Source organism: Sphaeramia orbicularis, chromosome 12 (genome assembly GCF_902148855.1).
Source record: "Sphaeramia orbicularis chromosome 12, fSphaOr1.1, whole genome shotgun sequence".
Lineage (NCBI taxonomy): Eukaryota > Metazoa > Chordata > Actinopteri > Kurtiformes > Apogonidae > Sphaeramia > Sphaeramia orbicularis.
In genome coordinates this window covers 1,959,027-1,971,231 of record NC_043968.1, presented here as the reverse complement: position 1 = coordinate 1,971,231, position 12,205 = coordinate 1,959,027, and the positions used below count along the sequence as shown (strand labels likewise).

General features: G+C 37.7%; 3 non-coding genes across 3 annotated transcripts; all 3 read right to left on the bottom strand.

The window, feature by feature from the left end:
• Positions 1 to 2,350: 2,350 nt before the first annotated feature.
• Positions 2,351 to 2,424, bottom strand: trnat-agu (transfer RNA threonine (anticodon AGU)). The gene has a single exon. It is a non-coding gene; the product is annotated as a tRNA-Thr (tRNA).
• A 1,028-nt stretch (positions 2,425 to 3,452) lies between these two features.
• On the bottom strand, positions 3,453 to 3,526 carry trnai-aau (transfer RNA isoleucine (anticodon AAU)). The gene has a single exon. It is a non-coding gene; the product is annotated as a tRNA-Ile (tRNA).
• A 1,722-nt stretch (positions 3,527 to 5,248) lies between these two features.
• Positions 5,249 to 5,322, bottom strand: trnat-agu (transfer RNA threonine (anticodon AGU)). Its single transcript has one exon. It is a non-coding gene; the product is annotated as a tRNA-Thr (tRNA).
• Positions 5,323 to 12,205: the final 6,883 nt, after the last annotated feature.

Sequence of the window (12,205 nt, the reverse complement as noted above, 5' to 3'; positions counted from 1 at the left end):
TTAGTCTCCATGTTTCCAGGTAGAGTGGGGACCAGAAGACGACTGGAAACCACAAGTGATGAACCGTGAAGTGTCGTATGGTGCTGCTAGCTAAAACTGCTAGAGTGAAATAAATCGATTCCGTATCAATCTGACATAATTTTTATACGTTTTAGTTATTTTTGTAAGCACACAATACAGTTTCAGTCAGTTATCGTTTTTTTCTTTCAATTATAGTTTTTATTTATTTCAGTTAACGAAAATGTTTTTTCAATTATAGTTTTAGTCATTTCGTTAGTTTTTGGTAATGATAATAACCTTGGTTCTGTTTATCTGTCAAACGTTCATCGTGGTCAGTTTCAGATGCTGCAGCTCTTTCATAATTCATAGTTTCAGTTCTTGTTTGTTCAGTATTAATTGTCCTCCTTGTAAATCACAGCTGGACTGACTGTACATATCCTGACCAAGGAAAATCCAATTCTCCCTTTGTGCAGTAATCTACACCTGGATTTACTGCCTCTGTCCACAATCATATACATTATATAGACTAAATGTCCTCTAAAATTAACCTGTATTTACAACATAGTATAGCAAACTATTACATGATCAAAAAGAAATCACCATAGTCACCATACATTTGTGAAGTTAAAATGGGGTGAGGAGCCAAAAAAGGTTGGAAACCACTGATCTAATGTTACATGTTTAACCTGACACTCTGGACACACCTCTGGAACTGTTGGTCCGTCCTATATAACCCTGGTGCTGGGTTTGAAAGGCCCCTCCCACAGCCCAGACGGAGCTTCCACTCTACAGGACAAAACCTCCCACTGAATTCAAAGTCGACTCCACCAGATGGGGTTTGTCATCTTTGGTTTTGGCACAAATGTCCCTTAAAGCATCTGTTTTTCTTGTCTTTCTGTCCATCTTTACAAATTCTGCAAACTGGTCTTGATCCGGTTCCCAACTTCTGTGGCTGAACATTTGTTCTTCTGAGTTGAGTACACACTGTGGAGGCTCTAAAACCTCTGAGCCACTGTTTGTTCACTGAAGATAATGGCTATTGTTTCAATTGTCTTCAATTTGTTTTCAATCATTTTTAGATTTGCGTTTACGTGGGGGCTTCTCTGCAATTGCAAATAGTAGACTATTACATGATCAAAAACAAATTAATTTTAGCAACAAAATGTCTCTGTTTTGAATGTCTGGGGTCACCGGAAATTAGTGATGTTAAAATGGAGTCACGATTAGAAAAAAGGTTGGAAACCACTGGTGTCAAGAATTAACATAAATTGTGGATTAAGTCGAGTAAATCCTCATTGAAGGCCCAGGTACCAAATGCACGGCCCAGATGTTTTCTACCTGACTTAATCCACCCTCTAATATGAATCCTGTAGACCAGGGGTGGTCAACCTGCGTCTCCAGAGCCTCATGCGTCTTCCTCCTCCTTGGCGTGGCTCCTCCCTTTACTGCGGTCAAACCAGCCACTAGCATTTTTCTAGTGCGCTGCTCATTCGACAGTTACGGTAGATGAGCTGCATGGAGCGAATGTGCCTTCAACAACAGTAAGGGTTCATTTCTGCTCTACGTTAAAGACGCAGACGGACGCAGGGTTCTGTCCGTCCTTTGTTTATTACTCACATAATTCTGTCCGTTTTCCGGGAGCTTGCGGATGTGAACCCAGACAGAGAATATGGAGCAGAACAACTGGGAACTGTGGAGGCAGTGTTGAGTTTGGAAGAGAATCAGTTCCATAAATAGCGATACTTTTCATAGAGCGACTGTATGAGTATGAGTACTGTGTACTTTTGGGGTAATCCTACAACAGATTCCCTTCCAAGCTCCAAAAGTGTGTTTTTTCATCTGAAATAGGCTTTAAGACTAAATTCAATGATGAATAAAATTATTTTTTCCAATAAGTATCTCATGAATTTGGTATATTTGGTATTAGTCCTTCATATACTATTAGCACGAATACTATGAACTACTTTTACTGTGTACTTTTAGAGTAATCCTACTCCAGAATCCATTCAAACTGCATTTCTGTTTGTTGTATTCAGTGGTTGGAACAGATAAAATGTAAAAAAAAAAAAAAGATTAAAACTTATAAAAGTTTATAAGCTCTGTTATCTTTTGCGGCTCCAGACTGTTTTTTTTTTTTTTCTTTGGCGGAAGAGGGGGCGAAATGGCTCTGACTGATAATAAAGGTTGCAGACCCCTGGTGTTGAAAATAAGAACACAGGGCTTTGCATCACAGACAAGTATCTGAAGTACTGAGAATCAAATGTCGTTACTAAGGCGATAAACTCAACTCCAAAGGTCTTATTTCACTACAGCCAGAACATACATCACACCACTGCCCCCACGAACCAGAAGGCACCGCTGGGATTTGAACCCAGGACCTCCTGTTTACTAGACAGGCACTTGAACCAACTAAACCACAGCACCCTGGTCTGGCAGAAGGGATGATATCAGCACAGAAATGGAATTTCTAGTATAAATGTTTTAAAAAGCTAAGAAGTGACTCTGAGGAAAGGTGTAGTAGAACATTCCACAGCTCAAAGGATCCATCTGCGGTCATTAAACTGTACACATCCTGGAGTGTTTTCTATTTTCTCTTTTTTATTTTTTATCTAGCCGATAACTGCTTCTAAGAAAAATTTCGTTTTGTGCTCATATTGACAATAAACACTCTTGAATCTTGAATTAATGCCAAGGTTAGAATTGGAATGTGTTTATGTTCAACCCTTCAGTGTGTTCTACCTGACCTCAGAACCAGAAGACTTTATTAAACCCAGGAGAGATTTTTGTTTGTCACAGTTACTCCATTCAAGTAGAATAACAAGCAACAGGAAAAGTATCAGTACAACTCACAAAAGAAAAAAAAAAAAAAAAAAATATATATATATATATATATATATATATATATATATATATATATATATATATACACACGCACGCACGCACGCACACACACACATATATATATATATATATATATATATGTATATATATATATATATATATATATATATATATATATATATATATATATATATATATATATATATATACACACACACACACTACCAGGCAAAAGTTTGGACTCACCTTCTTATTTAAATGACATGATATGGACCACAGATGGCCGACAAGTGCTCAGCATCATTTGGAACTCCTTCTAGACTTTTGGGAAACATTTCAGGTGATTACCTCATGAAGCTCATCGAGAGAATGCCAAGAATGCACAAACCAGTAATAAAAACAAAATGTGGCTATTTTAAAGAATCAAAAATATAAAACATACTTTGAGTTTTGTCACACCTTTTTAAACTACATAATTCCATATGTGTTTATTCATAGTTTTGATGCCTTCAGTGAGAATCTACAATGGAAATAGCCATAAAAATAAAGAAAAAACAGGTGAGTCCAAACTTTTGCCTGGTAGTGTATATATATATATAAAGCTCTAATTAAGGCACTACTGGGATTTGAACTCAAGATCCCCTGCTTATTAAACAGGCACTTTAACCAACTAAGCCACAGCGCCCTAGTCTGAACTGAATATAACCTGTAAAAGCGATCATATCAGCACAGAAAGGGAAGACTATAACTGAACTATTCATATATTTGAGGTACATTTTTTTACACCCATAGTGGCTGACGAAGGAGAGGAAAATGATTTGGTCTGGACACACTTAAAAATCCATTTTCAAGGTGGACTTTTCCAGAAAAGTTTTTTGTGAGGAGAGGTCGGCCACCCCTGATGCCAGTCAGCAGGTCAAGTGGACATTCTCTGTCCTCAAGAGAAAAGAAACTAGAGTCAGGACTTCAGCTGGACAGAGCAGACTGTCAGCCTTGGTCTGCATGGACGTAAAAAAATGACTTTGGACCTCAGTGCACACACTGGGGTGTAAATTTGGAGGAGGTCTGGGATGTACTGTGGGGCCAGTCCATTCAGAGTTTAAAGTAATAAAGCACAGGTGTCAAACATGCGGCCTGGGGGCCAAAACTGGCCCACCAATGGGTCCAGTCCGGCCTGCGGGATGAATTTGGGAAATGCACAAATTACATAGAAGATGTTAATGGTTGTAGTTTCCACATTCAGAACAATATGATCTAAAGTGGGTCAGACCAGTAAAATATGATCATAATATCCTAGAAATAATGAATTCTGCACATTTTTTCTTTATTTTTGTGTATTAAAAAAGCAAAATTACATGACACTAGAAAAGCACTTGGAGAGTGCAGACCTCCGCCAAGGCAGATCAGTCCCCCCGATCACCACCAAAATTTAATAATTTCTTCCTTGTGCCAGTATCAACATTTCCTGAAAATTTCATGACAATCTGTCCATAACTTTTTGAGTTATCTTACTAACAGACAAACAAACAAAAAAATAAATAAATAAAAGTCAACAGAATGTAACAGAAGAGAAATGGAGTGGAACAATATTTTGTACAAAGTTGAAGCTTGGTTCCAGTCATGTGGATGTCAAATTATATTAAACTCCAATCAATATTTGTTGAGTTATAATTTTAAATATGTGTGGTAAATGGGATTTTCAATGTTAAATGTAAATGTCCTCAGAGTCCACATTCCACAGTGGATGTGGAAAAGTTTGTACCAGATACAAGATACTGTTCTAAGCTACAGGTGGATCAAATTGGAGTCGTTTTGAATTTTTTATGAATTTTCGAAAATTGCTCAATGATGACAGATAGGAAAATTGTAGATGTTGTGACCTTGCTGTGACCTTGAACTTTGTCCTACTTGGCCCAGATTTTAATGGGTTGGTCCCAGGGCCTAGGCCTATCTGTGGGGAAGATTTGGGAAAGACGGTTGGAATAGTTTTCCTGTAAAGTTGCTAAAAAACAAACAAACACACAAAGCAAAGTGATCACAATACCTCCTGGAGGAGGTAACAAACTCAAATGTCTGAAGAAAAGTGAGTGTAATTTGAGCAATATTCTGCCTGTTACTAAATGTTTTGTGTGTTTGTAATTGTAATTTAAGTTGCAATGCACGTGTGTAAATGATAAACTGAGGCAGAATACTGTTAAAATTACACTCAAGACATTACAGGATGTTTGTGTTTATTCAGGAAACTTTGTAGATGTGAACATTTTCATCATGAAATTGTACATTTTTCACTGTTATTATTTTACTGGTCTGGCCCATTTGAGACCATGTTGGCCTGAATGTGGAACTGAACTGAAATGAGTTTGACACCCCTGTAATAAACCCAACATTAGTGTCCCCAAGAACCAGGAGGCACTGCTGGGATTTGAACCCAGGACCTTCTGTTTACTAAACAGGTACTTTGACCACCTAAGCCACAGCACCCTGGTCTGAGCTGAACATATCCTGTAAAAGTGATCATATCAGCACAGAAGGAGACTATCTAGTATAAATGTTTAAAGAAAAGCTGAGAAGTGGCTCTGTGTAAAGGCGTAGTAGAACATTCCACAGCTCATAAAGCAGCTTGTCACCACATAAAAAAGAACAATGTGCCAACACAACTCCAATCACAGCACATCATAAAGCACTTTTGTTCTGCTTATTACCTATCTCATAAATCAAACCCAAACATGGGCTCCCTGTGAGTAAACAGTCTGGCATTAACTAGGGATTATTATGGTGACGATTATGTAAGATGAAAACACAGCGTAGGATCACATAGAGCGGAGTTGGTCAACACTTAACAACAGACGTTTGACGTGTATGTGGGTCCAGTACAAGGGGCACAGACTGGGGGCGGGGCTTCAGCTGCACATACGGGCTTTTCTATATGTTTATGTTAAAGTCATCCAGAGCTGGCACACTGCACCAGAGAAACAAAGATAAAATAATAATAATAATAGAAAAAAGACGCATCTACTGTCATTAAAGTGTCGAGGATAGAGTTGGAAAAACCAGAAGGCACTGCTGGGATTTGAACCCAGGATCTACTGTTAATTAGACAGGCACTTGAACCATGTAAACCACAGCAGCCTGGTCTGGAGGGAACATAGGACCAGTACAATACTGTCATAAGAACGTAGAAGTAATGACAAGTTCAAATGTTCGTCTGTGTTTGAGTTAGCAAGATAACTGAAAAAGTTATGGAAGGATTTGGATGAAAAGTTCAGGAAATGTTGATACTGGTACAAGGAAGAAATGATTACATTTTGGTGATGATCGGAGGGACTGATCTGCCCTGGTGGAGGTCTACGCTCTCTGAGTGCTTTTGTAGTTCTTAATAAATTTCAATTTGTTCATAGTTGTTCATGATATTCACCTTTTTTAAAGCATAATTTGAAGATGTAAACATTTTCATTATGTAATTTTGACTTTTTCACTATAAAAAATAAACATTTGGAGTTGACATGTATATATTGTTATGTTATTATTTTACTGGTCCGGCCCAGTTCAGATCAGGTTGGGCTGAATGTGGAACCAGAACTAAAGTGTGTTCGACACCCGTGCTCTAGACTGTACAGTAGAATTCAGAGACTGAATGAATGGAGCCGGACCCAGAGGTCTGGAACTCCTGTCCCCACAGAGGACTTAACAGGGTATTATATTCCTCCAGCTGAATCCTCCTAAATCCCCTTAAATCTCTCTAACTGGACCTTTAAACTGCCCTGCTGGCTCCAGCACTTCCACAAACACTCAGCAGGAACACTGATGTTTAAGGAGAAGACGACCTTCTGTTAGCGGCTCAAACACACACGACTTAAGGTGGTCTGGACAAGATCTGTTCACACCTGGTTCACACCAAGGATATTACCTCCGCCAGGAGGTACTGTGATCACTTTGCTTTGTTTGTTTGTTTGTTTGTTTGTTTGTTTGTTTGTTAGCAACTTTACGAGAAAACTATTCCACCCATCTTTCCCAAATCTTCCCCACAGATAGGCCTAGGCCCTGGGACCAACCCATTACATTTTGGGCCAAGTAGGTCAAAGTTCAAGGTCACAGCAAGGTCACAAAATGTACTATTTTCCTATCTCTCATCATTGAGCAATTTTCCAAAATTCATAAAAATTTGATCCACCTGTAGTTTAGAACAATATCTTGTATCTGGCACAAAATTGTCCACATCCACTGTGGAATGTGGACTCTGTGGACATTTACATTGAAAATCCCATTTACCACTCATTTAAAATTATAACTCAATAAATATTGATTGGAACTGAATATAATTTGACATACACATGACTGGTACCAAGCTTCAACTTTGTACGAAATATCGTTCTGCTCCATTTCTCTTCCATTACACTCTGTTGACTTTTGTTATTTTTTATGCACCATTTTCAAAAAATCATAAAAAATGGAATTCGTGAATATCATTATGAAATTTGTTTTGCACATCCATAGTTTAAAAAGAAATAGTCGATCCACACATGCACACCGTTCAGGGTGCTTGGCGGAGGTTTGTGTTCTCTGAACACTTGTAATAGTTTTGGATTTTTCATTATACTTTAGTTTTATTTAGTTTAGACTTTTTTTTTCTCTAATTCAGTTAGTTTTCATTAGTTTTTAGAGCAGGTTTGCTAGTTTTTGTTATTTTTCATTTTTTTCTAAATGCTTAGTTTTAGTTTAGTTTTAGTTTTGTTTTGTTTTGTTTTGGGGTTTTTTTCATATCTTTTATCCTCTTCTCCGTCGTATTCAAATAAATCCCAGACAGGACTCTGCTGCTTTCTCCCAACTTTAGTCTCCATGTTTCCAGGTAGAGTGGGGACCAGAAGACGACTGGAAACCACAAGTGAACACAAGTGACGGACCGTTAAATATCGTATAGTGCCAGCAGCTAAAATTGCTAGAGCGAAATAAATCGCTTTTGTATCAATCCGACATTGACAAAGACGAAAACGAAGGGAATTTTATCCATAGTTTTTATATGTTTTAGTTAGTTTTGTAAACACACAATACAGTTTCAGTTAGTTATCGTTTTTTTTTTCTTTTAATTATAGTTTTTATTTATTTCAGTTAACGAAAATGTTTTTTCAATTCTAGTTTTTGTCATTTCGTTAGTTTTCGTTAACGATAATAACCTTGATGTACACACACAAAAAACTGATCTGAAGACATCAACATACGCATCAGCCATCGACGGGAAAACGGACGAAACTGGACGAACGGAAAAAAAATGTCAAACATCAGGAGTTTTCTTCTAAATAAAACATTCGGTTCAAAAGTGTAACAGCAGTGAGATTAAAACATGGATTTAATGGAAGTTAACGGGACATTTATGAGCACGAAGGAAACCAGGAGAATCTGACGGAACAAACACTGATGACTAGGGGTGTTAGAAAATATCGGTTCTGCAATATATCACAAAATTTCATTTCGCAATACTGTATTGATATTAAAAAGTACTGTATTGATATTTTTAGGTATTTATTCAAATACAGATATGGCGTTTTTTTCTTTTAATTATAGTTGTTATTTATTTCAGTTTAACTAATTCCAGTTTTCGTCATTTCGTTAGTTTCCGTTAACGATAATAACCTCGGTTCAGACCCTCCAGCGTTCGGGCCACAATGGACGCCTTTCTTCCCTTTGTGTGACACTGAGCGTCAAAGGTTGGCGAAGTTCAGGAAGCACATGAGTTTTATTTTAAACTCTATCAGTTGTGAAAACGAACGCCCCTGTGTTTATTTGTGCTGGACTGGGCTCTTCATCCCGGAGGCCTCAGTCTGCCTTCCAGCTGGCGGCCCTCAGAGCAGCGCCACGGGCCCGCTGTTTGTTTGACTTTGTCATTATTGAATTGAGCCACGCAGACGTGTTGGACAGGAGCTGAGAATGGGCTCGCACTGGTTTGAAGGGGGCACTTGTTGGATCTGTGGCCATCTTCGACCATGTTTAGACTGAGACGGAGCTCCAAACTTTGGACTCTCTGGTCTTGGACGGCGGCTTAGTGGGCGAGATGGCTGCTGATCGAATGACTTGGACATCTGAAGCCAACCTTTGCGTTCTTCATGGACCTCAGTGCTGACTCGCAAATTCATTTCATAGAGAGAACTTGAATAAACACGGAAAAGGACACAAGCATTTGCACGTTAAGGTCAATGAAATGTACACGAATGTAGAAAACACGCTCCGACTCATGTCACCGAATGTGTGTCAGCGTTAGTCGAGAATGCAGAAGACCATGAAATCTGTGTTATATCGCATGTGATTTGAAGGATCAGTTTGCTCAAATTAAGAAATAGCTTAATTTATTTTGCATGTCGTTAACCTCATAACATAATTGCCTAACTCATTACTAATGGACAAAAGTATGTGGACACGTTGAATCCAGGTGTTTCTTTTCTGACGGGTCTGGGATCCAAAACAATAATGACTAATGTCAGAATAATACAGGGTGGGGAAGAAAAATGTACAATATTTTGAGGCAGGGATTGAAAGACAGTGTATGACCAATTAGTTTATTGAAAGTCATGAGAATTTATTTGCCACAAGAAAATGGACATAATAGAAAATGTTTTTATTCTATGTGTCCTCCTTCTTTCTCAATAACTGCCTTCACACGCTTCCTGAAACTTGCGCAAGTGTTCCTCAAATATTGGGGTGACAACTTCTCCCATTCTTCTTTAATAGTATCTTCCAGACTTTCTGGTAATAGTTTTGCTCATAGTCATTCTCTTCTTTCCATTATAAACAGTCTTTATGGACACTCCAACTATTTTGGAAATCTCCTTTGGTGTGACGAGTGCATTCAGCAAATCACACACTCTTTGACGTTTGCTTTCCTGATTACTCATATGGGCAAAAGTTTGTGAAAAGGTATGGATAATAGTGTTAGGTATGATTATGACATCAGTATATGTTTGGTTTCAAAACAACTGACGTAGTGCCTGCTGAGAAAAAACAACTAAATGTTCATTGTACATTTTGCTTCCCCACCCTGTATAGTTTTATATTATGGGATAAATGTATTGATTCAGTGTTTGCTTGTCCTCCATATTGAATTGACCTGAGATATATAAGCGATGGAACCTGAAATGTCAGAAGTACGTCTGAAATTCAGCTCATAAAACCAATTTGTCAAAGCTAGGGCTCGGTACTGTTGTAATATTTCCAAAACTTGGAATTGTTTTCTGCTCTTTGGTTCTGGAACGCTGCTTTCTTCTGGTTTAACCCTTTAACCCCTGAGTCCTGACTCCAGGTAAAGGTTCTCATATTAACACCAACAAAAAAAACATGACACATTTTAGTACACATCTTTAGTTTTATTGTTTCAAAGCAGCTTCATAATATAAGAAGTCTAAACATTACTCACTTTTTTCGACTCGTAGCAGTTTCACATGTTAAAGAATAAACTTATTTACTACGATTTGATGCAAAAATCAGATTCCTCCTTAGGTATTGAATGTAAACAGTCTAGTTGGTTCGATAACAGTATCTGTGTTTGGTTAAGACACTCTGTAACTGGTTAAACGAACCCTCTAAAGGCCACAGATAACAGTTCCTCGTGGATGTGATGTTTCAGCTGCTTCACCTCAGTCTGGTCTTGTCTCGTCCTGCTCTATTTTCCATCATAATCGGTGTCAGAGGCCGAAGCGCGGTCTGAAAGGCCTGGTCGTGGTAGTGTTCGTGCAGCTGGAGGCTGTGGAGCCGCTGCACAGGAGGAATCTGTCTTGTAAAGCGATCTGGCCGTCCCAGTCATGACCTCAGCCTCCAAGAATGAAGGCTCAGTGTGATCTGTGGGTTTAAAAGGCTGCCCTTCCACCAGCCCCAACACTCATTATCACATGTCTCTGTGGAAAACAACAGCCGGAGGATGAAGCCCAGGCGCTTTTAAGGTGTCGGGATACCGGCCCACTGTCGTCATGGTGACAGATGGGAACAGGGTTTAGGGTTAGTCCGGACCCACGTTTATCAACTAACATCTAAAACCAAGTGGTGGACTGTAATATGAGGCTGACACTCTGCTGGAGGATTTCCGTTTGTGTTTATATTTTAGTTTAGTATATTTCCTCAAATAATGTGTGGAATCTGCATGACTGACTTCAACTGCAGGAAGTTTTGATCTGAAGCAGACTTTGATTTTTCAGTTTAATCAGTACAAACAAATATTTTGATCCGCTCCTGCTTATACTGTTAAAGCAAACTATTTCCTAATCTTACCTTGTATATATCCTATATTATCTGTATATATATCCTATATTATCTGTATATATCCTGTATTACCTGTATATATCCTATATTGTCTGTATATATCTTAAAGTACCTGTAAATATCCTATATTATCTGTATATATCCTGTATTACCTGTATATATCCTATATTACCCGTATACATTCTATATTATCTGTATATATCCTGTATTACCTGTATATATCTTTTATTGTCTGTATATATTCTATATTACCTGTATATATCCTGTATGTATATATCCTATATTGTCTGTATATATCCTGTAGTACCTGTATATATGCTACAGTACCTGTATATATATTCTATATTGTCTGTATATATTCTATATTACCTGTATATATCCTTTATTGTCTGTATATATTCTATATTACCTGTATATATCCTTTATTGTCTGTATATATTCTATATTACTTGTATATATCCTCTGTGTATATATCCTATATTACGCACATACTGTATATCCTATATTACCTGTATATGTCCTATATATTACCTGTATATAACCTGTATTACCTGTATATATTCTTAATTGTACATATTTTTTCATCTGTACTATTGTTATCTTTTGTATATTTCAGTAGTTTTAGTTGTACTTTAGTAGCATGTAAATAGATAGATAGATAGATAGATAGATAGATAGATAGATAGATAGATAGATAGATAGATAGATAGATAGATAGATAGATAGATAGATAGATAGATAGATAGATAGATAGATAGATAGATAGATAGTTTAAAGTATTATCCAGTAGTTCTTTGCACACGTCTACATCTTTCAGTTTTTTGTGATATTTTTATATTCAGTCTTTTTTGCGGCTAAACTGATTTTCTCAGCACTTCCTTAGCTCTTTCAAAATAAAAGCCCTGTAGTGTTTCAGTGGATAGAAACCACTGGTGTCTTAACAGGGGTTTTATTGTGAAAGTGTTGCCATCTTGTGGCTCTGGTACGTTACTGCAAACTCCACTGAACACAAATGCACCTGCACCGGCTGAAAGCACACAAACACCACAGATGGACCAGTACGAGCAGAACTGGACCCACAAACCAGAAGAACCACAGTCTGATGGTTCAGTGCTGAAAGATT